The 27,450-nt window shown below is 43.4% G+C and overlaps 1 protein-coding gene across 5 annotated transcripts in view; it reads right to left on the reverse strand.

Moving 5' to 3' along the window:
* The window catches only part of slc28a1 (solute carrier family 28 member 1), a 90,976-nt gene extending 64,117 nt beyond the window's left edge, over positions 1–26,859 (reverse strand). Inside the window, exon 1 of one of the 5 annotated variants that reach the window (XM_059946137.1) lies at positions 26,816–26,859. The gene's annotated coding sequence lies outside the window, so the exon portion shown is untranslated. Of the gene's footprint in view, positions 1–9,893; positions 10,022–10,073; positions 10,141–24,349; positions 24,601–25,077; positions 25,144–26,815 lie in introns of those variants that run through there. The other 4 variants (XM_059946142.1, XM_059946139.1, XM_059946136.1 and 1 more) reach the window with 4 other exon arrangements.
* Between the last annotated feature and the right edge of the window lie 591 nt (positions 26,860–27,450).

The raw sequence follows: 27,450 nt of genomic DNA on the forward strand, positions 1-27,450 counted from the left end.
GTGTATTTCAGTCCTGTGTTTTCACCTGTTTGTTGCCAGATTGTGCCAGTGAATTTTCCTGAGCCTTTCCAGCATTCGTATCTGTACTCTGCCTGAATATCAACTCTGCCTGTTTCTGATTCTAGTTTTTGGAGTTCTTTGGAATTTTTGATCTCTGCCTGAACTCTGAAACTGACTTTGTTGCCTCTCTGGACTTGCTACTAAATAAATATCACAGTGTGCACAATACTTGGTCTGTGATTGGGTCCCTGCTTCAGCGCCCTGACAATCCATGCTAGAAACTTCCATGTAATTCCATGGGCCCTTATCTTGCTAAGCAGCCTCATGTGCAGCACCTTCTCAAAGGCCTTCTGAAAATCCAAATACATCTTGTCTACTGCATCTCCTTTGTCTACCCTGCTTGTAATTTCCTCAAAGAATTGCAGTTGGTTTGTCAGGCAGGATTTTCCTTTTAGAAAACCATGCTGGCTTTGGCCTGTCTTATCATGTGCCTCCAGGTACTCCGTAATATCATCCCTAGCAACCTATTCCAACAACTTCTCAACCACCGATGTTAGGCAGACAAGTGTATAATTTCCTTTCTGCTGCCTCCCTCCCTTCTTAAATAGTGAAGTAACTTTTGCAATTTTCCAGGAGACTGGTATAATGCCAGAATCCACCCCTCTACCACCTACCCCTTTTACTTCTGTAGCCATCAGGATCCTGAACCAGCATGAATAACTTCACTCACCTCAACACTGAACTGACTGCACCACCTGTGGACTCATTTTCAAGGACTCTGCTACCTATGTTCTCAGAATTATTTACTTATTTGTTTATACATTTGTTTTCTTTTTGTATTTTCAGTTTGTTTTCTTTTGCGCATTTGTTGTTTATTAGAACTTGTTTGTGTGTACTTTTTCATTGATTTTATTGTATTTCTTTGTTTTACTGTGAATGCCTGCAATAAAATGTATCTCAGGGTCATGACATTTATATACTTTGATGATAAATTTATTTTGAACTTTGAAGTTTGTTTCTAGCTTGTAACCTTGTCCATCCTTGCCCAATGAGAGCATTTTGCGTTCAGTTTTAAAGTCTTATTGGCCTTCAGCCCGTGCACACATTGGGGCAATAGAAGAACCCAAGGAGAAGGCCACTTGGCCCCTCAAAGGTAGTGTCATTCAATATAACCACGGCTGATCTGCCCCACTTTGTCTCTTCTTCTGTGCTAGTCCCTGGTAATTCTGAATTTTTCAAACTTTCTAAAACTACTGACCTTCCTATTGAAATATTTCTAGCCTCTGTGTTCCTTTGGGTTGGAGAGTTCTAAAGATTCCCACCCTATGTGAAAGAAATTCCTGCACAGTTGCACTTGGAATGACCTGTCCTCGTTTTAAAACTATGTGCCCTTGTTCAAGACTCTTTGACAATGGAAAACATATCAGTATCTACCTTGTTAAACCCTCTTGGGCTCTTATGTGTCTAAATAAGGTCACTGCTCCTCAACCATTGTTTAAACCCCGAAGAATACAGACTGAAAGTATATGGTCTTTCTTGACAGGACAATCCTCTCATCCCAGATATCAATCTGGTGAATATCCCTTGGACATTGGGGGAAGCTAATCAGTGTTTTCTATGCCTTTGCTGAGACCATCCTGAACTATTCTTCTTTGATCCTGTTTAATTCTCTTTGTTTTAATGAGATAAAACATAATGGAAGGAATCGGCCATGAACATTGACCTGTTCTGCCAATCAATATGATCATGGCCAATCTTCTGATCCACTTCACCCTCCTGCCAGATCTTCCCATTATTTGACTTCCTTAGGATATCAATCTTCTGCTTAAATATGACAGAACATCCTCAGTGCTCTGGAATGGAGAATTCTGGTTCTATAACCATCATTCCCTCAGTACTAATCATTAAGCTTCAAAACCTGCATCTCTGTAGCTCCCTATGAAACTAGATCCTTGACTTCCTCTTTGGGGGACCACAGACAGAGCAGATTGGTAACAACAACCCCTCTTGGCTGACAATTAACACAGGTACACCTCAATGATATGTCCTTAGCTCGCTGCTCCACTCTCTACTATCATGACTGTTTGGCAAGACACAGCTCACATGCTATCTACGAATTTGACAATGACTCGACTGCAGCTGGCAGAATCTCGGAGTGAGATATATTGGCTAATTGAGTGGTGTTGCAACAATAATCCTTGCACTTAATGTCAGAAGGAACAAGGAATTGGTTGCAGACTTCAGTAGGGGGAAGTCAGGAGAACACACACCCATCTTCATTGAAAGGTCAGTGGTGGAAAGGGTGAGCAGCTTCAATTTCCTGGATGTCAACATCCCATAAGAGCTATCATGGGTTCAACACATTGATGCAATCACAAAGAAGGCATGCCACAGGATATACTTCATTAGGAGTTTAAGGGAGATTTGGTATGTCAACAAAGACTATAACAAACTTCTGCAATGGAGAGCATTCTGACTGGTTACGTTACTGCCTGGTACGGAGGTTCCACAGGGTCGAACGAGGCTGCAGAGGGTTGTACACTCAGCCGGTCCCATCAGAGGCACAAGCCTCCCCAGCATCGAGGACGTCTTCAAAAGGCAGCATCCACTATTAATGACCTTCTCCACCCAGGACGTGCCCTCTTCTCACTTTTACCATCAGGAAGGAGGAACAGAAGCCTGAGAACCCACACTGAATAGCTTAGGGACAGTTTTAGGAAATATTTTTTTCCCTTCTGCCATCAGATTTCTGACAGCTCATGGACACATGAACTCTACCTCACCTTTCCTCTTTTGCACTATCAATCCACTTAGAGTAGTTTCTACGTTTTGCACTGTACCGTTATTGTAAAACAAAAAAAAATGACATATTTAAAACTAGGGTGCCTAAGATTTTTGCCCAGTACTGTATGTGTCAATGTGGAGTGGAGAGCAAGTTTGTAAATCTGGCGGGAGCAAAGGATGTTGGGAATGGTGAGCAGGAGCACCCCGGGAGTGGGTGGGGGGGGGGGGGTGGGACAAGTGGTAGAGAAGGATGAGTGCAGGGGTGGGGGGATGGCAGGGGGCAAGTGCAGACACACCCAGCCCTGAGACACCGGGCAAGGTCATTTCATTCTAACCAATTTGTTTATTGATCATTACAGAATGTCTCTCTGGTTTTTCCCACTCTCTTCCCTCTCTCAGTCCTTATTAGAGACCCATGCCAGAATCAGGTTTATCATCATCAATATATGCCATGAAATTTGTTTCTTTTGTGCGGCAGTAGTACAGCGCGATACATAAAATTACCACTGTACTGTGCAAAAGTCTTAGGCACCCTAGCTACTGAGTATATACTGTACATATGGAAAATTCAGAAAAACTTTGATGTATTACTGTAATACAGGGGTAAAAAGTGCATGATAAGACCATTGATAAAGTCATAAATACAGTATTATGTACACAATTTCTAGATGAAGTATCTACAGCAACTATGTCCAATGCTCAGGGTTAAGTCAAATAAATGAGGTTAATTTTGGTTATCAGGGTAAAAATAGGTTTAAAGTCTCTTGAAAATAAGAAGAGTTAGAATTAAAAATGGGTGCGTCTGCAAAGCCTTGGAGGAGGGAAAACTGTTTGCCTCTGTAGCCTGAGTTTGTGAGACTCTGCAGTCCACTGGAGAAGTTGGAGACTCAATGTCTGCATGTCTGGAGGCTGGAAGCCTAGAGAAGGCCTATCCTGAGGTTAGAGGACTCTCTGTGTTTGTGCATAGGTGGGTGGGTAGTGGGAAATAAAGGGTTTGTTTTGCTGTCGTTGCTAGTCTGTTCTGTGAAATTGTGCTCTACGGGTACATGACTTATGGCGATACTTGCAGCCTGGTCCTAGCACATCCTCAGGCTGTGTTATTTGTTAACTCAAATGACGCACTTCACTGTCTGTTTCAATAAATGAATCTGAATCTGAATTCAAGGAACACCAATGCCCTTGAATGGAAAATCTTACCAAAAGCAGTAGATATGGCCCAGTCCATCATGGGTAAAACCATCCCCATCATTCAACATATCTACATGGAGCATTGTTGCAGGAAAGCAGCATCCATCATCAGGGACCCCTACCACCCAGTCCATGTTCTCTTCTTGCTGCTGCCATCAGGAAGAAGGTACAGGGGCCTCAGGACTCACACCACCAGGCTCAGGAATAGTTGATACAGCTCAGCTATCTGGCTCTTGAACCAAATGGGTAATTTCACTTGCTTAAAATGTTCCCACAGCCTATGGACTCACTTTCAAGGACTCTTCACCTCTTGTTCTCAATATGTATTGCTTATTTATTTATTATTCTTAATTCTTTCTTTTCGTATTTGCACAGTTTGTTGTCTTTTGCACAGTGGCTGAACGTCATAGTTGGTACCGTTTTCCATTGATTCTGTTAGGTTATTATTCAATGGACTTATTGAGTACGTCCGCCAGGAGACAAATCTCAGGGTGGTATGTGGTGGTGTACATGTACTTTGATAATAAATTTACTTTGAAATTTAAACTTTGAATATCAACAACTGTTGTGTAGCTGCTGCAGAGAGGTGAACGATCTGGTTTTCGAACAGGTCTTGCAAATACTATTACAGCAGAGATCTTCGGAGGAGAGTATAAACTGAAAACTCAGCCAACTCTCCGCAGCTCAGGAAGATCTACATAAATGATCTGACATAAATGCCGTCAGTGGATGGGTTAAAATGTACTTCTTTACTGTAAGGCAAGAAGTTTTAAGAATAAGGGTGATGAACTTCGCACCTGAATAGGTAAGTGGAATTACGATGTGCCCAGTACTCAGATTTGGCAGTTTTACGGGCATGAATAGCTGCTGGGCATTCTAGGGTTTCGATGTTTCAAAAGGGACAGGAAAGAGGTGAAAGAAGTGGAGCAGTGGAATTACTAAACAGGGATATTATTGCAGCTACAGGAAGGGAATATGTTGTGGAGGAAATGCCCAGAGTCGGAGTTTGTGGAAGTCAGAAGTGGGAAGGAAGAAATCACTATGTTACGAATATTTTATAGACCCTTCCCCCAACACAATAGCAACAAAGGCACTGAGGAGCAGACCGGGAGGTCGATTTTGGAAAGGTGCAGAAGTAACAGGGTTGTTCTCATGGGTGACTTCAATTTCCTTAATATTGATTGGTACCCCCTTATTGCAAAAAGTTTAGATGGGGGCAGGGTTTGTTAGATGTGTCCAGGAAGGGTTCCTGACATGATGTGAAGCCAGCTGAATAGAGTAGAGGTCATACTGGATCTGGTATTAGGCATTGAACCAGGTCAGGTTCAGGTCTCTTGGTGGGTGAGCATATCGGAGAGGGTGATCAAAAATCCCTGGCTTTAAGTGTAGCTGTGGACAAGAATAGGGGTAGAAGGCATGGGAAAATGTTTAACTTGGGAGAGGGCTAATTACAAGGATATTAGGGAATGTAATTCAGGAGTAGAATGTTCCTGGGGAAATGCACAGTCTAAGTGTGGAGGTTGTTTAGGGAACACTTACATTTGCTTATGGGTGCTTGTCGTACTGAGGCAAAGAAAAGGAACCACGGTTGACAAGAGAGGTGGAACTATTAGTCAAGAAGAAGAAGCAAGCATTCTTAAGGTTTAGAAAGCAAAGCTCGGACAGGGCTGTTGTGAATTACAGGGCACCACTGCTCAATACAAGAGGACATGGCTTTAAGGTAAGGGGTGGGAAGTTCAAGGGGGATATTAGAGGAAGGTTTTTCACTCAGAGAGTGGTTGGTGGGTGGAATGCACTGCCTGAGTCAGTGGTGGAGGCAGATACACTAGTGAAATTTAAGAGACTATTAGACATGGAGGAATATGGAGAAATTTAAGGTGGGGGGGTTATATGGGAGGCAGGGTTTAAGGGTCAGCACAACATTGTGGGCTGAAGGGCCTGTACTGTGCTGTATTGTTCTATGTTCTAGCATGGTGCTCCTGGAACATGGAACATAGAATAGTACAGTACAGTAACAGGTGCTCAGCCGATGATGTCTGTACTGAACATGATGCCAAATTAAACTAAATCTTTTCTGCCTATCTCCCTCCCTTCCCACTGCATATCCATCTAACATCTCTGAAATTCCCCTCAAGCATCTAACCCCTCTTCAATATCTACTTCCACGACCGCTCCTGTCAACCTGGTCTTGGCACTTACCCACTCTTTGTATAAAAAAACTTTAGCTCCACACATCTCCTTTAAGCTTTCCCCCTCTCATCTTAAATGCACGTTCTCTAGAACTTGATATTTTCGGCCTGGGTTAAAGATTCTGTCTGTCTGCCCTATCGTTGCCTCTCATAATTTTTCAGCTTCCGTCGTGCCTCTCCTGAGCCTCTGTTGCACCAGGGAAAGCACCTCAAATTTGTCCAACTTCTCTTTATAGCTCAAAATAATCCAGGCAGCATCCTGGTAAACCTCTTCTGCACCCTTTGCAAAGCCTATAATGGCTGTCTTGGTGGTGTGGGACAGCCTTTCTGTAGTGGGGTGATCCGAATTGCATTCAATGCTCTAAGTGCAACCTAGACAAAGTTTTATATGGTCACTGGTCAACAGTGACTCAGGGGGATAAAGCGCCCAGTACTGTGCTGCCTGTTCACATGGTCTATTGTCTAAAGCATTTAATTCGCAGTTTCTAGTTGGTTTTGAGACTGACAGTGTCAGTGGTCTGGAAGAAGTAACAGGACAAGACCAAACACAACAGATTCCACAGATGCTGTAAATCTAGAGTAACACACACAAAATACTGAAGGAACTTAGGTCAAGTAACCACTGCCTGGTTCGGAAATTTGCACCATCTCGGATAGCAAGATCCTGCAGAGGATAGTGAGGTCAGCTGAGATCATCGGGTCTCTCTTCCCGCCATTATGGACATTTACACTACACACTGCATCCGCAAAACAAACAGCATTATGAAGGACCCCACGCACCCCTCATACAAACTCTTCTCCCTCCTGCCGTTTGGGAAAAGGCTCTGCAGCATTCGGGCTCTCACAACCAGACTGTAACAGTTTCTTCCCCCAAGCTATCAGACTCCTCAATACCCAGAGCCTGGACTGACACCTTACTACCCTATTGTCCTGTTTATTATTTATTGTAACGCCTGCACTGTTTTGTGCACTTTATGCAGTCCTGGGTAGGTCTGTAGTCTAGTGTAGTTTTTCTCTGTGTTGTTTTTTACATAGTTCAGTCATAGTTTTTGTACTGTGTCATGTAACAGCATGGTCCTGAGAAAACGTTCTCATTTTTACTATGCACTATACCAGCAGTTATAGTCAAAATTACAATAAAAGTGACTTGACTTGATCTATGGAGATGAATGAAAAGTCAATGTTTAGGGCTGAGATCCTTCATCATTTTCCCTCTCAGCTCCCAATTTCCTGCCCTCTCACTATATCCTTTCATACCCTGACCAATCAAGAATCTATTAAACTCTTCCTTTAATATACCCTATGACATGGCCCTAAATATTGACTCTTCATTCTGCTTCTGCCCGACCTGCTGAGGATTAGACAAAAAAATCAGAAGTTGAGTCAAGGTTTTTGAACACGCTGTGAAGATGGGAGTCTTGACATCAGTTGTTCAGAGAAGGTATTTAATTCTAATAGCACCCAGTTTCCATCCACTGAAATGTGAGCAGTGTGGAAGTGGAATGCTCCGCCAGAGTAACAATAGGAGTAAAGGTCGAGAGATGATTACAGGAAGGGAGTGGGACAACCCTCTAAATCTATGTTCTGCCCCTAAAATGCTCTGTTATGTGGAGTAATCGGGAAACCATAAAGCTTTGGAGCAGTAAAACAGGATTGTTGCAGAGCCTTGATCTAAAACTTCAGCAATTGCTTTAGTCCAACAGAAGCGGCTCGACCCACTGAATTCTTCCAGTGCTTTCTTTTAGCTCCAAATTCCAACACCTGCAGTCTCAGGTGCCTCCAAAATCAGTCAGCCTCACTGCTGAGCTCATTGTCTGTCATACTGCCCCGGTGAAATGAAAAACTCACTTGAAGCAGCTTCATAGGCACGTAGAATTACAACACACATTATTGACAAGAAAAAAACAAGTTAACTATAAATTATTTTAAAAATCAAGAAAGAGCACAATTAGCACAAAAACAACATAATCCATTGAGGTGCAAAGTGGTCACGGTGTTGCTGTACTGAGGTGGTGGTTATGGTTCTGCAGCTTGGTTCAGAAACCAAATAGTTAAAGGGGAACAGCTGTTCTTGAACCTGGTGGCGTGGGACTTCAGACTTTTGTACCTTTTGCCTGATGGTGGCAGCAAGAAGATGGCATCTCAAACAAGAAACTATTGCAACCATCTACATGGTATAATCAAAATGACTTGATGTGACATCAGACCATAAAGCTATAAGATCTTTGAGCAGAATTAGGCCATTTGGCCCATTGAGTCTGTTCTGTCATTTCATCATGACTGATCCATTTCCCCTCTCCGCCCTCAGTCTTCTGCCTTCTCCTTGACCAATCAAGAATCTTTCAAGCTCTGCCTTAAGTATACCCTATGACTTCACCTCCAATGCCGCCAGTGGAAATGAATTCCACAGATTCACCATTCTCTGGCTAAAGAAATTCCACATTATCTCCATTCTTAAAGGGCACCCCTCTATTTTGAGGCTGTGTCCTCTGGTCTTAGATTCCCCCACCATAGGAAACACCCTCTCCACATCCACTCTATTGAGGCGTTTCACCATTTGATAAGTTTCAATGAGGTTGCCCCTCATTTAACTGAGTTCCAGTGAGCAGAGACCCAGAGCCTTCGAATGCTCCCCATATGACAAGCCTTTCAATCCTGGATTCATTTTTGTCAACCTCCTTCAAACCCTCTCCAATGCCAGCACATCCTTTCTAAGGTAAGGAGCCCAAAACTGCTCACAGTACTCCAAGTGAGGCCTCACCAGTGCTTTATAAATCCTCAACATTGCATTCTTGGTTTTAGATTCTAGCCCTCTCAAAATGAATGCTAACATTGCATTTACCTTCCGCCCCACTGACTCAACCAGCAACTTAACTTTCAGGGAATCCTGCACGAGGACTGCCAAGTCCCTTTGCACCACAGATTTTAGAGTTTTTGAATTGGCTAAGTCCAGCTCCAACACTATACACAAGTTTGCTGATGACACCACTGCCGTATCAAAGGGAGTGAGGAACCACCATACTGGAGGGAGACTGAAAACTTGGCTGAGTGGTGTAATTACAACAAACTTCTCACTCAATGTCAATAAGACCAAGGAGCTGATTGAAGACTTCGGGAGAGGGAAACCAGGGGTCAGTAATGCCAGTAATCATCAGAGAATCAGAAGTGGAGAGAGTCAGTAACTTTAAATTCCAGGGTGTCACTATCTCAGAGGACCTGTCCTGGATCCATCATAAAAACATTATTACGAAGAAAGCAGGACCGTGCTTGGCATTTACTGCTATTTATTTATATCTGCATTTGCAAAGTTTGTTTAGTTTACAGTTCCTGATGTTTACAATTTACAGATACTGTTCTATACATTTGCTAATTATGCCTGCAGAAAAAGAATCTCAGGGCTGTAGGTGGTGATATGTATGTACTCTGATAATAAATATTACTTTGAATTTTGAACATTTAGAAAATAGTCTACTCTTACTTCTCCTGCCAAAATGCATGACCGTACACTTCTTTGCCCATTCTCTTAATCTGTCTAAGTTCTTCGGCAGCCTCTCTGCCTCCTCAAAACTACCCGCGCCTCCACCTGTCTTGCTATTGTCCACAAACCCAGCCATAAAGCCAACAATTCAATTCTTTCATCCAAGTCATTAATGTAACATAAAAAGAAGCGGTCCCAACACGGACCCCTCCGCAACAGCTCCAGTCACTGGCAGATCACTAGCCTTTACTTACCTGGAGGGTCAGCTTCATCAAGGCCTCTCCTATCAACGTACAAAGCCGTTCCAGAGCGGGAAGATTTGATAGTGTCTGTGAAGTTGTGCACTGTGGCGCTGCTTAAGCACGAGCTGGCTGCATTTCTATTCAAATACGTGCACAAGCAAAAGGGCAGGAATGTTTTCTCACAGTACTTACTTGGCTTGTGATAACGTGACTGTCCTCTTGTCGCCACCTCTGAAAACAACCTGCCTTTGTCTCTCTCTGTTCACTTCCTGCACATTGAGTAATTATTTCTTCAGGTATAGATAACCAGGATAATTTACCCGCTAACCTTACCCTGGGTCTTATGCCAAGTTTGATGATTGAAAAAAATTTGTGTCTTTACGGTTCATAACTCGTGTTGATAAATCATGTTAGGAGCTGAAGAGGAAAGAGAATTGAAATTTTGTTTCCCCTTCCACAGCCTTGGATTGTACCAAAAAACTTTGCAGAGATCACTTAGTTCTGAAGTGAAGTTATTGTTGCAGTATAGAAAACGCTGTGGCTGATTTGTTTAAAACAAACTCCCGTAGCGGTGTGCTACACGCAGCGCTAAAATTACGACACGGAGTCGGTAACTGCAGTCGAAAAAAAAACTTTATTCGAAATACTCAGCCTTGCTTTTAAGCCTCCCTCAACCTGCCCCCGTGGCGCAGAGGCTCCAAAGCTCTGTGCTCGCAAACCCCCGTAGGCTATCTCCCTTAGCCGGAACGCTGGCTAATTGTGAGCCGGTTCGGATGTGTCGGGAAATGGGTCGCCACACTCCCACAAATATCAGCATGACCGTGGCCAGATCATCTGTTTTTAATCATTTGTTAATGGATCTTACAGAATTTCATAAAGTCACGAAGGGCACAGATGAGGTGGTCACAGTCTTTTCTCCAGGGTAGGATGTTGTGTATTTAATATTTCAGTAATATTTGAGTAATATTGTAAATATATTGTTTGATTAAGCATTCTTTATCTGAATATTTAATTACAGGTCATATGTAAAAATATTGTGAATTGCATATGCCCGGATGCTACCACATGACATGTGCATGCCTTGCTTAAAGTGAATATGAGGTACACAATTTATCTCCTGGCTCTCTTGTTTCTCTTCTAATTAGTTTAATATTTTCTTAAACATTACAAAATTTAACAGTGGCAATGAGTTATTTTTTTAAAACAAACCCGAGACAGCTACCAACCTGTTGCAGCAAAATATTCCATTAAAGAAAGTGCAGTGAGTAACAATTGAATTTTTTAAATAAATGCAGCGTGTGTGCTTCAGAAGGGAGGACATGGTCGTTAAAAAAAGACAGAAAACAGACAAATTCATGGGTTCATAAACAGTGAGTACTAGATGATAATAATCATTAAAAAAAGCAGAAAGGGCTGGCAACGTCAGAAGGATAAATACATTTGACTGCTCAGTGAATAACTGGCTCATGTATACTGAACTAATTGAACAGTATTTTGAGGCAAATGAAATAGCCAATGAGAAACAAGTATCAATCTTCCTGTGTACATTTAGGTTTAAAGACATATAGTTTGCTTCAAAGTTTGACTTCTCCAACCAAACCAGCAGAAATGAGCTTTGCTGATGCTATGAAAGTAATGCAGAAACATTTAGAAACAAAGCTAGTGTTGATTGCCGAACACTTCAGGTCACATAAGTGGAATCAAAAGGAAGTGTGCATGGCTGAATTGAAGTGATTGTCTGAGAATTGTCAGTTTGGTAATGAGCTTACTGATGCACTGAGAGATTGTTTAGTTTTGGAATCCTACAAGAAAGTATTAGAAAATTGCTTCTTACTGAAGCACAGATTACATTTTTAAAAGCAGTGGAAAGAGCTGTTTCAATGGAAACAGCAGACAGATGCAATTGAGTTGCAGTTAGGAATGAAAGTGTACATGAACAAATTTGCAAACCAGCCTGGCCAAACAAATTGTGTTACCATTGTGGCAGGGGCTCACGTACACCAGACCAATGCAGGTTTAAAGCCAAAACTTGCAGAAAATATAACAAAGTAGATCACATACAAAGAGCATATCAGGCAGACAAAAATAAATGGCCTGCGCATGGAAGAGAAACAGATAAAATGTCACATAGCAGTTTCAGAGCACGAATCTGCATGCTGCTGACAAAAAATCTGATAACGATGAGAGTACAACAGAAATGGCTAGCCTTGAAATTTACTATGAGAAAGCTAACAATAGACAAGCAACAATACACACAAAATGGTGGTAGAACACGGCAGGCTAGGCAGCATCTGTAGGGAGAAGCGATGTCAACATTTTGGGCCGAGACCCTTCGTCAGGACTAACTGAAAGGAAAGATAGTAAGAGATTTGAAAGTAGTGGGGGGAGGGGGAAATGCGAAATGATAGGAGAAGACCGGAGGGGGAGGGATGAAGCTGAGAGCTGGAAAGGTGATTGGCGAAAGTGATACAGAGCTGGAGAAGGGAAAGGATCATGGGACAGGAGGCCTCAGGAGAAAGAAAGAAGGGGGGGGGAGCACCAGAGGGAGATGTCAGGGATGGGGTAAGAAGAGGAGGAGGGGCATTAACGGAAGTTAAAGAAGTCAATGTTCATGCCATCAAGTTGGAGGCTATCCAGCCGGTATATAAGGTGCTGTTCCTCCAACCTGAGTTTGGATTGGAGGAACAACACCTCCAACTCGGGTTGGAGGAACAACACCTTATATACTGGCTGGGTAGCCTCCAACTTGATGGCATGAACATTGACTTCTCTAACTTCCGTTAATGCCCCTCTTCCCCTTCTTACCCCATCCCTGACATATTTAGTTGTTTGCCTGTTCTCCATCTCCCTCTGGTGCCTCCCCCACCTTTCTTTCTCCCGAGGCCTCCCGTCCCATGATCCTTTCCCTCCTCCAGCTCTGTATCACTTTCGCCAATCACCTTTCCAGCTCTTAGCTTCACCCCACCCCCTCCGGTCTTCTCCTATCATTTCGCATTTCCCCCTCCCCCCACTACTTTCAAATCTCTTACTATCTTTCCTTTCGGTTAGTCCTGACGAAGGGTCTCGGCCCGAAACGTTGACATCGCTTCTCCCTATAGATGCTGCCAAGCCTGCTGTATTCTACCAGCATTTTGAGTGTGTTGTTGTTTGAATTTCCAGCATCTGCAGATTTCTTCATGTTTGCTCTTTAAATAGACAAGCAATGCGGCTTACGCCAGAAGTGAACAGCAAATTAACTAAAATGTAATTGGACACTGGCTTGGCTGTTTCAGTCATTCCACAAAATAAAATTGAACAGTATTTCAAAGATACTGAACTGAAGCCTGCAGATATCCCGCTAGGAACTTACACTGTGGAAAAAGTTAACTCCTGTGGGAATGACATTTGTAATAGTGAAATACAACAACTAACAAGCTATACTGAGCTTGTATGTGGTAAAAACGGGAGATCCATCATTTGCATATCACATCCCTTGCATTAAAGTTAACTGAAAGTGAATTAGGAGGGATACTGGATGATGCCACAACTGTCTCCATGCTGTACACCATGAACCATTGCCCAACAGAAGGCAAACAAGTGTTGGCGCCGTCCTCTGTGCCTCCGGTTGGAAAGCATAGTGGACCAAGAAAAGACCATGGTGTTCAGAGGAATCGTGAAAGTGAAAGAAACATTGGTCCAATTACAACAGTATTTGTAGGCAACTTATCGGAGAAAGAAAAAGGCCCTAGTGATTTTAGAATCTAATGGACTTATACCATCCACAAACCCATAAGGAAGCTCAAATCACAGCTTATGCAGGCCAAAGGTGACCTGGGACTTAGGATGGCTATCATTTACAGGATTCCCTGTAAATGCAGAGCAGCTTATATGGGTCAGATAGGATGCATGATGGAAACCCGCATCAAAAAGGACAGGAGGTATATTCGCTGGGTTACCCAGAGAAATCGGCGGCAGCAGAATATTGGCCATAGAATTGACTTTGGTGGCACAAAACTACTGTTTAAAATGTATTATGCAGAGTGTGTCTGTATAGTATTTGTATTATATAGTATATTGTGTATGGTGTTGTGATGCATTCTCTATTGAGTTGGAGTTTATAGCTAAGCAGGGAGGAGTGTTGTGTATTTAGTATTTTAACAATATTTGAGTAATTCTTTGGTAACACTGTAAATAGTTATTTAAGCACTCTTGTTTTTTAAAATAATTTATTATGGGTCATGTATAAAAACAAATGAATTCCATGTATCATACTGCTACCACATGATATGTGAGCACCTTGCTTAAAGTGGAAATGATACACACAACCATCTCCTGGCTCTCTTGTTTTTTCTTCTAATTGATTTAATGTTTTGGATCTACAGAATGTAACAGTGATGACTTTAATGATGCTGGGTTTTGATGTTCTCCAAAGGATTCATTATGGTGCAGATGTGGTGGGACAATTACCTAGGTCATTCTCTTGTTCTGTCAGAGCTCAGAATTGCCAAAGAGAAGAGCAATTCACATTTCTCTTCTGGTCTCCAGGTCGGGCTGTGCGTTGGAGGCCCAGGTAGTTTGGAATGGAGATGGTGGCGTTGGTGGGGACTGCAATAGAGGGGTTGGAATGGTTGCATTGTGGCTTGGAACAGAAATTCCACTGCACAGGAATGGAAGAGGCTGCAGAGAGTTGTGGACACATCATGGGCAAATCCCTCCCAACCACTGACAGCATTTACTGGAGGCACTGCCTCAAAAAGGTGCATTTATAAAGAAGGACCCTTAGCATCTAGGGCATCCATTCTTCTCACTGTGACCATTGGTCAGGAGTTACAGAAGGCCACTGTGCGCAGGAACAGTTACTACCCTACAACCATCAGGTTCTTGAACTGACTTGCATAACCTTAACCCCACCTGAGCAGTGGAGCTCTATGGACAACCGTTTTCACCACCACAGACTTGTCTCTGTGTCTTTGTTTCATTATTTGCTTTTGCATAGAAATGCTTTTCACTGTATAGGATGGCTTCAAGTATAACTTACAATTTATAATTTACAATTTATATTTTACAATTTATATTTGGTGTGTCACCTTTATCTAGTGCCTAGGATGCTGCTGTACGCGAATTTTTCACTTGCACCTCTCTTGACAATCAACCTGACTTGGTTCCTTAGCGACCAGCATTTGTGGCTGGTGGAGGAGGAAGCTGGAGGCTGGGGCTAATGGGGGGAGTGGTGGGTGTTGGAGATGTAGAGTTGGCACAGTCTACCCACCCTCCAACTTCCACTGAGTGCTTCTGTTTCCCCAGTGACTGAAGAACCAAAGGGGACCTGATAGGCATGTGTGTGAGAGAGAGAATCAGTTGCCGGCCTGAATAGATACAAAGAGGGAAGTGGGGCTAATGGGCTGAAAGGCCTCCTTCTGAATTGTGTAACTCCTGGGATGGGGGGACATTGTAGGTTGGAGAGTCTTTCAGGCTGGCAGGGTCCCGATGGAATTACTTATAGATAGAGGATATTGGGGGCATTTAATGTGTGGTAAGGATGAGATAGGGACTTCGATGTATTTTGTTCACTTCAAAGGCCTTCTAGCTCTGTGTTGCAATATGAAGACCATGTTGTCCCAGCCATGCCTCATAACCATCATCTCTAGGACGACAGAGTACACAGATCCTTCCATTGCTTCAAATGGAATATTGCACAGGGAGTGACTTCATTGTTCTGGGCCTGTTGGTGTCCATCTGGTCCAGGCTTTCATTTGCCAGTGTGGTGGGGAACGATTCAGTTCCGGTCTCACGAACGCGCCATGAGTCCAGTCGTGGCACATGGTCTTCACAGCTGTCTCTGAGCATGAGGATTTCCCCCTCTGGTTCTCCAAGATGCCTGGATCCTGCGTTTATAAGAGCTACCTCGTGTGTTGCTCCACCCAATCAATTCCAGGAAGGGCATGTTCCATAAACTGCCCCATTTGACTCAGCTTTTCCAGATACTCCTGTCACCCCACTTTCATAAACTTTACTTTTCTCCCCCACCCCCCGTTATTCAGATATGACTGAATATTTCGGGCAAGGTGATGTGATTTGGGCTGGGAGGAGGGAGATTGAGGTAGGTGATGGGAGTTGGGGAGGCTCAGCAGAAAATACCCAAGAATTTCATACTTTCCTTTCAGGGCCCAATGGCCATCATACCAGTGCCCGAGAAGAGCAGGGTGAGCTGCCTTAACAACTATTGTCCGTAGCACTCACATCTACTGTGATGAAGTGCTTTGGGAGGTTACTCCTCTCTCTCTCTCTCTCTCTCTCTCAACAAGGATATGGACCCACTGCAATGTGCCTATCACACAATAGGTCTACAACGGATGTGATCTCAATGGCTTCACGTGGCCTCAGATCACCTGGATAATATTAATACTTATCTTGGGATAAGTATTGACTACAGCTCAACATTCAACACAATCATACTCTCAGTTCTAATTAAAAGGCTCCACAACCTGGGCCTCTGTATCTCCCTTTGAAACTGTATTGTTGACTTCCTCATTGGAAGGCCACAGTCTGTGCAGATCAGGAATAGTATCTCCACCTCACTGACAATCAACCCTGGTGCACCTCAGGGATGAGCACTTAGCCCACTGCTCGACTCTCTCTACGCTCATGGCACCGCTTAATCTAAGGATAAGATAGGGACCTAGATGTGTTTTGTTCACTTCAAAGGCCTTCTAGCTCTGTGTTGCAATGTGAAGACCATGTTGTCCCAGCTATGCCTCATAACCATCATCTCTACCATCATCACCGCATGGCATCTATAGATTTACTGACGACACAACTATTGTTGGCAGAATTTTAGATGATGATGAGAGGGCGTATAGGAGTGAGATATATCGGCTGGTTGAGTGGTGTCATAGCAACAACCTTGCACTCAATGCCAGTAAGACCAAAGAGTTGATTATGGACTTTACAAAGAGTAAGATGAGGGAAGACGTAGCAGTCCTCATCGAGGAATCTGAAATGGAAAGGGTGAGCAATTTCAAGTTACTAGGTGACAACGTCCCTGGGATCTATCCTGGGCCCAACATATCGATGCAGTAGCAAAGAAAGCACGGCAGTGGCTATATTTCACTAGGAGTTTGATGAGATTTGGTATGTCACCAAAAATCTCTACAGATATTCTGTGGAGAGCATTTTAACTGGCTGCATCACCATCTGGTAAGGAGGGGGGAGGTGTGGGGTGTGTGGCTACTGCGCAGAATTGAAAGAAGCTTTAGTAAGTTCTGAACTCAGTCAGCTTCAACATGGGCACCAGTTTCCCCAGCATTCAGGACATCTTCAAAGACCATTACCTCAAAAAGGAGGTATCCATCATTAAGGACCCTGTCACCTAGAATGTGCCCTCTTCTCATTTCTATCAACAGGAAGGAGGTACAGAAGCCTAGTGACACACACTCAGCAATTCAGGATCAGCTTCTTCTCCTCCGCCATCTGATCTCTGAATGAACATTGAACCCGTGAACAATACTGCAATGTTTGTTTGTTTTGCACTATTTATTTAATTTAACTAATTTATGTATGTATATATATATTACAGTACAGCTTTTCTTTTCTAGTATTATGTATTGCATTGTACTGCTGCTGTGAAGAGAGCAGACTTCATGACATATGCTGGTGATATTAAATCCAATTCTGATTCTGGTTCTGGGAGAGTTGAGGACCAGATTTCAAACCCTCCACTTTGAACTTCTCACAACAGTGGAAGCCATCCTAGCCAATAATTAACTTGATCAAAAAAACCTCTCAACCCTTTTCCTGGCCCTTTAAAACAACACTAAATATCCTGTCAAACAATAAATGAATACATTTGTTTATTTGATGAACATTTTCCAGGCACTTCCAATTCAAGCGGGCTTTGACTTGGTGCTAATGTTGTTTGATATACAAATATCATTAGGGTATAGAAGCAATCCTGATATGTGTCATTGTGTGGTCTATGATAATCTCACTAACGCAGTAGTGATTAGATTGACATTGCTTATTGTTTAATTAGAGTTCAATTGGCTCAGCATCTTCTGTGGTCTTGGTTGGTGGAAGAATTGATTTTCTCACCCCAGAGACCTGAGCATGCAACTAGCCCACAGTTCTACAGCTGGAGTGCAGAAGCTTACAGATTAGTTCCACCAGCTTTTCTGGTATGGACCAGGGAGAAGGTCCCTGGGGTCAGACGAGGTCCAGTAGAACAACTTTTGACATGCACTACAACTGGGGATGTTCAAAGTTGTGTCCACTTTATTCACCTATGTCAATTTCTCATTGTTGGAAGGGCTGCCTCTTTTTGGAGGGATCCAGCACAGAAATAAGCCCTTTGGCTCACTGAGCCCATGCTGACCATCAAACGCCCATTAACTCCAAATCTTATGTCAATCCCATTTTTATTCTCATCATCTCCCCCAGACTCAACCACTCACCTAAACACAAGGGAGAAAATTACAGCGGTCGATTAATCTACAAATCTCCATGTCTTTCTTTGGATGTGGGAGCAGACTGGAGGAACGAAGGAAAACCCATGGGCCAATATCATTAAGCAAGGGGCCTGTGGACCCTAGGATGGGGACCACTGGTGTAGAGAGATTCATCAGGATATTGCCTGGGAAGAAATGTTACAGTTACAAGAAGAGACTGGCTAAGCCAAGTTAATTTTCCTTGGAGTGAAATGGCCCCAGAATGGGACTTGATGGAGATATAGAAATTTTGCGAGGGGCATGGATGGCTAGACAGGGGAAAAAAAACTTCACTCCATGCCAGAGGTGTCTAAGACCAGAGGGCAGAGTTTGAGACGAGGAGTGAAAGGTTTAGAGAAGACCCGAGGAAGAATATATTTTCACCGGGGGTAGCAAACTGGAACTCACTGCTTGAGAAGGTGATGAAGGCAGAGATTCTCCCAACCTTTTATAAGCATCTGGATGATCACTTCTATCGCCAAAGCATTGAAGATGATGGGCTAAATGCCGGCAAATGGGATTAGTGTGGATAGGTACATGATGGTTAGCATGGGCACAAAGGGCTGAAGAGCCTGTTTTTGTGCTGTGTGACTCTACAGAGAGTAGTATTAAGGGGAACTGCCTGAGGTCACTTGGCTTATGGGATGTGAGGTATCCTTTTCCGAGGAGGTGGAGGGGAAGAGGGTCTGCTCTCACTGACTAACCCACTGCAAATCTTTGAAGAAATTACAAGCTGGGTAGACAAAGGAGATGCTGTAGACATGGTGTACTTGGATTTTCAGAAGGCCTTTGACAAGGAGCCACACATGAGGCTGCTTAGCAAGATAAGAGCCCATGGAATTATAGGGAAGTTACTGGTGTGGGTGGAGTATTGGCTGGTCGGCAGAAAACAGAGAGTGGGAATAACGGGATCCTATTCTGGCTGGCTGCCAGTTACCAGTGGAGTTCCACAGGGGTCAGTGTTGAGACCACTGATTTTTATGATGTATGTCAATGATTTGGACCATGGGATTAATGGATTTGTGGCTAAGTTTGCCGATGATACAAAGATAGGTGGAAGAGTGGGTAGTGTTAAGGAAACAGAGAGCCTGCAGAGAGGCTTAGATGGTTTAGGGGAATGGGCAAATGAAGTACAATGTTGGAAGGTGTATGGTCATGTACTTTGGTGGAAGAAATAAGTGGGAAGACTATTATTTGGATGGGGAGAGAATTCAAAATGCAGAGATGCAAAGGAACTTGGGAGTCCTTGAGCAAGATATCCTCCAGGTTGAGTTAGTGGTGAAGAAGGTGAATGCAATGTTGGCATTCATTTCTAGAGGTATAGAATATAAGAGCAGGGAAGTGATGCTGAGGCTCTATAAGGCACTTGTGAGACCACACTTGGAGTATTGTGTGCAGTTTTTGGCTCTTCATTTTACAAAAGATATTCTGACATTGGAGAGGGTTCCGAGAAGATTCGCAAGAATGATTCCAGGAATGAAAGGGTTACTGTATGAGGAACGTCTGGCAGCTCTTGGGCTGTATTCCCTGGAGTTCAGGAGAATGAGGGGGGGATCTCATAGAAACATTCCGAATGTTAAAAGGCCTGAACAGATTAGATATGGCAAAGTTATTTCCCATGGTAGGGGATTCTAGGACAAGAGGGCATGACTTTAGGATTGAAGGACATCCTTTTAGAACTGAGGCGGAGAAATTACTTTGGTCAAAGGGTGGTAAATCTGTGGAATTTGTTGCCACGAGCAGCTGTGGAGGCCAAGTCATTAAGGCAGAGATAGACAGGTTCTTGACTAGTCAGGGCATCAAAGGGTATGGGGAGAAGGCAGGGGAGTGGGGATGCCTGGAAGAATTGGATCAACCCATAATTGAATGGCGAAGTAGACTTGATGGGCCTAATGGCCTACTTCTGCTCGTATACCTTATGGTCTATTGATCCCCTGGAATTAAACGATTAACATATGAGGAGCATTTGATGGCTATTGGATTGTACTCATTGGTGTTTAGAAGAATGAAGGCTGGAAGGGGGTGGGGATGTCATTGGCACCTACTGAAAATTGAAAGGCCTAGGTAGTGTAGATATGAGGATGATGTTTCCTATAGTGTGGGGCGGGGGGGGGGGGGGTTGTTGTCTAGAACCAGAGCCTCAGAATAGAAGGACATCCCTCTAGAATAGAAGTGAGGAGGATTTCTTTTTTTTACCAGAGGATGGAAAATCTGTGGAATTCATTGCCTCAGTGGAGACTGATAGGTTTTTGGTTGAAAATGTGTCAAGGGTTTACAGGGAAAAGGCAGAAAAATAGGGTTGAGAGGGATAATAAATCAGCTCTGATGCAATAGCGGATCAGACCCGATGGGCTGAATGGCCTATTCTGCTCCTAAATGTCTTATGGTCTATTGTGAGTGAGACTGCACTTTGAAAGGGTTGGGCATATTTGCTTTTCATCAGCGGTTACAGCGGATCATCTCGAACTTCTCCAGAGAGCTAATAATGACCCAACGTCTCACCAAAACAGGAAAGTAACAGAGATGAAGATGTTCATTGACACTGAGAAAGCAGCATTTTGCTAAAGTTCCAAACCAAAATGTACTGAGGCCTGTGGAATTAAAAGACCAGCAGTAACCTGGCGAGAACCAAGTTCAAGTGCAGAAAGGAGAGGGTTGTAGTTAATGGTTGTTTTCCAGACTGGAGAATATTTGGTTAGTGTCAGCAATGCTGGTTTTGTTAACATAAGTTAATGAGTTAATGATTTATTCCTGGCTCTGCAGGTTTGCAGATGACTTGGAAGTGTGGGAAACAAGTTCCGGAGGAGGCTGAAGATGTGTCAGAAGCTGACGGAATCTGTATGCATGTAGATGATGAACTTGAATTCAATCAGATTGACTTTATTACCTTCGTCCTTCATATACACGAGGAGTAAACATCTTTATGTTACATCTCCGTCTAAATGTGCAATGTGCAATTTATAGTAATTTGTAATAAATATTATGTACAACAGGATAGCCAATATAACATAGAAATACAGATGCGTCTTCTATCGGGCAACGATGCACTTGAGGAAAAATAAGAGACATACAGTGGAGCAGAGAACAATACAGCACAGGAACTGGTCTTTCTACTCATGATCACGACGTCTGTGCTGACTTAAACTGTATACCTTCCTGCACATGGTCTATATTCCTCTGAACCCCCCCCCCCCATTCCCTGCCTGCTCATCTGTCCACGTAAAGCACGGTTATCATATCTGGTGATGCAGCATCAATAACTCTCGGAGACGTGAGGTGAGAGATAGGCTTTTATTAGCTGGAAGAAAGTACTGTCAGCAGAAGAGACCATCACACAACATCCTGGAGACTGAGGGAGGAGCAGTGCCTCCAATCGCCTTTATACAGGGGTCTGTGGGAAGAGCCACAGGAGCAGTCAGCAGGGGGCATGTCCAGACAGGTATATGTAGTTCACCACATTTGCTTGCACCACCTCCCCTGGCAGCAGGTTCTAGGCACCCACCACTCTCTGTGTAAAGATGCGGCCTCATAAATCTCCCTTAAACTTTCCCCCTCTCACTTTGAACCTGTGCTCACTAGCATTTGACAATTGCAACCTTAGGAAAGGACTCCGACTACTTATTGCCTTTTCACAATTTTGTCTTCTTCTGTCAGGTAATGCCTCAGACTCTGACGCTCCAGAATGAACGATCCAAGTCAGTCCGTCCTCTCCTTGTAACTTATTCTCTCTAATCCAGGAAACATCCTGCAGAGGCTCTTCGGCACACTGTCCAAAGCTTCTATGTCCCTCCTGTAGTGTGTCAACCAGAATTGCACACAGCATTTGAAATGTGGTCTCACCAAAGTTTTATACAGAGTTGCAACATAATTCCCAATTTTTATACTCAAATTCTCAACTGATGAAGGGAAGTATCCTCTATGTCTTCTTTACCATCCTACCCACCTGCATGGCCACTTCCAGCGAGCTACGGACTTGGACTCCAAGATCCCTCTCAAAGTTCAAAGCTGAAAGTATATTTGTTATCAAAGTATGTATACTACATACAATCTTGAGATTTGTCTCCAAACAAAGAAACCCAAGAGAACCCATTAAAAAAGGCCATCAAACACCCAATGTACAGATAAAAACAAATCATATAAAGAATAAAAAGTAAGCAAGTTACTTTCAGAACTGAAGTTGATGAAAGTGAGTTCAAAGCCATGAAGCCAGTCATCACTGCAGCCAGTCCAGGAGGCCGTTAGTTGCTGATCACAGCCTCAGTTCAGTGCAGAGGTGAGTAAACCTCACCACACAGCAAGCTGAACACTGGCCTGTCTTTCGCCTGACCTTTTCAATCTGGCCCGTGCTTAAATTGGCCAAACCTCGGGTTGTTCCTTGCTCTCGGATCAGGGCCCTGCTGCTTCGGTATATTCTTAGGCCCAGGCCCTGCCGCCTTGATTCGGCCCACACCTGATCTTTCCAGTCTGGCCCTGCCCTTAAGTCAGTCAGACATTGGTTTGTTCCTAACTCTTGGACCGGGCTCTGTCACCTCAACTCTGTCTCATCTTGTATTTGCTGCTTATAGTTGGCTCCGGGCCCTTTCCAGCAATGGCTACACATTGGCTTATTCCTCGCTCTCAGTCTGGGCCCCACTGCCTCGATTCATCAATACACTATCTCAATACTCCTGCCATTTACTGTAAAATGTCACAAGTGTGTGGTTCGGCTTCCATCCTGATCTCTGACTCTGTCTCTCTGGATTTTACTCACTCTTGTAACTATGTGGATTTTTTTCTCAATCCCAAATTCATATGGGTAGGTTAAGTTACCACTGTAAATTTTCAACAGGGTAAATGGGTGACAGGAAAGATAGACAAATTTGATGGATATGTGGAAGTACTGTGAGCACTCCTGCGTATTTCTTAGAAAGGAGATAGAGTCATGGTCATAGAGACAGGGAATGCAAGGAAACAGACCCTTCGGCCCAACTTGTCTATGCTGACCAACATGCCCAATGAAGCTAGTTCCATCTGTCCTTAATTGTCCAAAATCCCTCTAAATATTTTCTATCCATACAACCTGTCCGAATGCAGAGAGTATGTTGGCCCTGATTTATTAGACTGGTACCTGGGCACTGGGTGTGACTTATGCGGAGAGATTACAGATACTGGAGAGGGTTGGAGCAGATTTGGGAACGGAGTAATGGCATGGGATTATTCCTGCTCTTTTCTCCAGCAGCATCAGTGAGCCAAGTCTTACGAAGGAGTTAAAGAGGCTGAAGTCCTCACTGTCTGCCACCAGCTGCTGGATGGCATGCCAGCGCAGCTCCAGCTGGGTTCGATCCTGACCCCAGGTATTGTCACATGTACTGAAATATAGTGGTCCTGTCTGCGTGGAGTTTGCATGTTCTCCATGTGACCCCACAGGTTTCCTCTCACATCCCAAAGACATGCTGGTTGGTAGATTAATTGCCCTGAATGTGTAAGGTGAGTGGGGAAAATGGAGATACAGTAGTTGTTGAGAACGTGGGAAGAACAGAGTAGGTTAGGATAGCATTAGTGCAAAATTAGGTAGCTGATGTCAGCAGATGCAAAGCTGTGCTGGAGTGTCACTTAATTACTTCAAGTTCACTACACCACTGGAAGAGGTCCAGTCTTCTCAGCCACGTAAGGATGATGTGGCTTGTACGGTTTGTTCCAATCATCAGACTGGGAGGTTATATTATTCATTATAATCTTGCCACAGTCTGCACACTGACAGAATACAAGTATGTTAACTATTTTCATTTTAGTTCGCTGCCTGACTATTACATGCAACCAGACTTTGCATAGAAGAATTATAGAGAAAAGAGGAGGAGACCACTTAGCCCATCAGCCTGCTCTGCTCTACAGCGTTACGGGCAATCTTTTCTCTCAGATCCCATACAGTCCACTCAGTCAAAGCCCTTAATGTCTAAAGTTCCGTTGACCTCTGCTGGGAGTTAATTTAGTTTGAGTTAATCAGCTTCTCAGTTTAACAACACTCACCTGTGAAATTCTTCCTCACCCGGAGTGAAATGATTGACTTCTGAGAATGTAGCCTCGTTCTGGCCAGACAGAACAGTCCAGTACTGTACCAGCAGTTATGGTCGAAATGACAATAAAAATGACAATGACTTGAGCTTGACAGTTATTATCCTCACTATCACAGCCACTTTTATAATGTCAGTGGCCTCCCATGGGTTGCATCACCTCCATAAAAGCCCAGTCTATTCATCATCTCTCTGGGAAAACTACTCATCTCAGGGATCAGTCTATTTTTAGAGTGTCTAACAAAACTGTTAACGCCCACCCCTAAGAAAACCATGTGATCTTGTTGTAATGATCTAATGGCATTTCAGAGTCTGAAAAGTTCAAGTTCCAAGAGCCAAAGTGAATTCCAGAAAAGCTGGGGTTGAATGTGCATTTTGATAGTGGTCTCTTTGTTCCCAGTGAGTTTATTCTCTCCTTTCCCCCAACACCTAATTAACGAATTGTTGTTCCTTCAGGAATAAATCTCAGTTTCCCATGGATCTGATAAGGCAGCATTGTCCTTGAAATGGATGTCAAACTCAACCCACTCTCTCTCTCTCTCATCCCTTTCAAATTTCCTGACCAGTTACACCCTGTCTATGACAACAATAAATTTGAACTTGAACTTGCAATACAGACCGGGTGTCATTAAAACCCACCTGGCTCACTAATGTCCATGGAGGGAGGAGAGTTACAGTGCTCACCTGGTCTGGCTCATACGGCACACGACACCACCAACGTGGTTGGATCTTAAATGCACCCTGAAATGCCCAAGCCAGCGGCTCTGTTCCCTTGGGGGCAGGGAACTCCAGCAGCAACCCCCACTCCCCACATCCAGAGTCAAGGGCAGGCAGCTGAATGACTAGATGTAGAGGATGAGAGATGGGAGTCAGGCAGTAAAAGGTACCCCATAAAAAGACCCATACCTCTTTGTTGAGTATACAGGAAAGCTGCGATTTACTCCTGAAGGAATAGCAAGCTCCCCCTCTTTTTTTGGATGGAGTGAGGAGTGATCGCCTAAATACTGGACAGAGTCCAATTTATAGATTCGATGATTCCCTTAGCTGTTCCTCATATTGTGCTGATCCTGACTCTCTGAAAGTTCTGATGAATCCCAACTCCTGTACACTTCCCTCACATTCATGATAACAAGTATACATCCAATTCTTTTGCCAATGAATCTCCGTCCAGACTCTAATTGTGTGTGTGCCCTTAACTCCTGGTGGAGTCGTTGGGGCGTCATCATGACAAGCTTTTTGCACCGATCTTTTCGGTGATTGCTCGTCTTGGGCATCTGAAACCTGGTGGAGCCCATCCCTCTCCAGGTGTTTGGACTCGGGAGCCTCTGCTCCAAAGTTTGGTGCTGATGCCACTATGCCACCAGCTGGCCAGATTCTAATTAACCCTTCACAAAGATAATACTTTACATTTTGTCTCGGGTTCTTTTCTCAATTGTTGTCAACTACACCTTTTGGTTAATGACCTTCCCATTGATAAAAGCTGTTTCATTCTACTTCCTTTATGAAACGACGCAAAGTGACCCCATGAGGTCAGAACCCATAAAAACTCAATAAATGGCAGCAGGAGTCAGGCGTTTGGCCCCTTAAGTAATTTATTGAGATTGTAGCTGATCTTTGACCTCAGTACAGTTTCCCTGCACTAACCCCTTATGTATAGAAGTCTATCAATCTGTGCCGTGACTGATTTTCCATAGCCCCTTTGGACAAAGAGTTCCGAAGGCTGATGGAAGAAATATTTCCTCATCTGGGCATCCCCTTTTTTTGGGCATTGATTCCTGGTTGTAGCCACACCAGCCAGAGAAACACTAAATCCGCACCTACCCCTCCAAGCCCCTGAAGAATGTCATACCTTTTGATGAGATGCTCTCTCAATCTCCAAAGGGTAAGGTCCAGTGTGCAAGCCCACTATTCCAGAAATTACCTACACAAAGCTCCAGTAACAGGGCCGGTTAGGACTGTGATCCATGGCAAAAGCTCTAAACTGAGTTTTGAAAGCATTAACCTGACTTTGGAATCCGAGCTTCTCACTGGAAACCAGGAAACCTTGAACACCACCGAACCAGAGTGACAATCTGGACAAAACCTCAGGAAATGCTCATTAACTGCACCACTCTAATCCGGTGAACTTGCACCCTCTCCATAAAGCTCAATGTGTAAAGTGCGTCTCACATTGGAAGAGACAGAAATGCTGCCTCTGAGCTTAAATGGCAAAGTGAGACAGATTCTCAGCAAACAGAAAAATGAATATTTAGCTGATTTGGTGACTCAAAGGCTATTAGAAGACATTAAATGTTATAATCACAGCAGATAACAGCAGTTATAAAAGATAAACATCAGTTTACAGTGTTTCTCAGAACATATGGTAATCCAACAACAGATTATCATTCATGCATCCTCCCAGTTGCAGTACAAGAAAACTTACTGCGATCTCCCACGGCAGCAGGACAATATCATTTGTTCAGGCTCATAGGTGGAATCACAAAAGCATAAGCTATGTAACACGCTTTGCTGATTAATTATTAAACTCTCCTGTAGTTTACCTAGAAGTACTTACAAATAGTTGTGAAATTTAGCTGACATGTTGGTACAGCAGCACCAGCCAGAGCTGTAATGACGTACATCCTTCTGGATGGACAATATTATGATTTGGCTGTATTTTTCACATATCTATTCACAAGAAGTCCAAAGTATTCATGGACAATTACTTCAGTTACTTTAGTTAGATAGCTAAAGATTACTAATATAGGACAGTTTTAGTCAGGACATCTTAAAGGGAAGATGATTCAGATAAGAGATTATATACAGAAAAAAAAACATCATTGTTAACTGATTTCTATAGTTCTGACCTAGAAAAGAGGGTGTTTTGTTCTAAGGGTGAAGTCTCCATTAGTACTTTTTACTGTATCCTGAGGGAATGTTCTTGTGGAGAAGCTGAGTGGCCGGGAAGGGTCTGGGAGTAGAAATTACAGCTGAAACATGGGAAGACATCTGTGATAATGCAAAGAAGATTTCAGTTTGTAATAGAACTAAAGCATTGCAACTCAAAATTCTGCTTAG

This window comes from Hypanus sabinus, chromosome 21, assembly GCF_030144855.1.
Source record: "Hypanus sabinus isolate sHypSab1 chromosome 21, sHypSab1.hap1, whole genome shotgun sequence".
Taxonomy (NCBI): domain Eukaryota; kingdom Metazoa; phylum Chordata; class Chondrichthyes; order Myliobatiformes; family Dasyatidae; genus Hypanus; species Hypanus sabinus.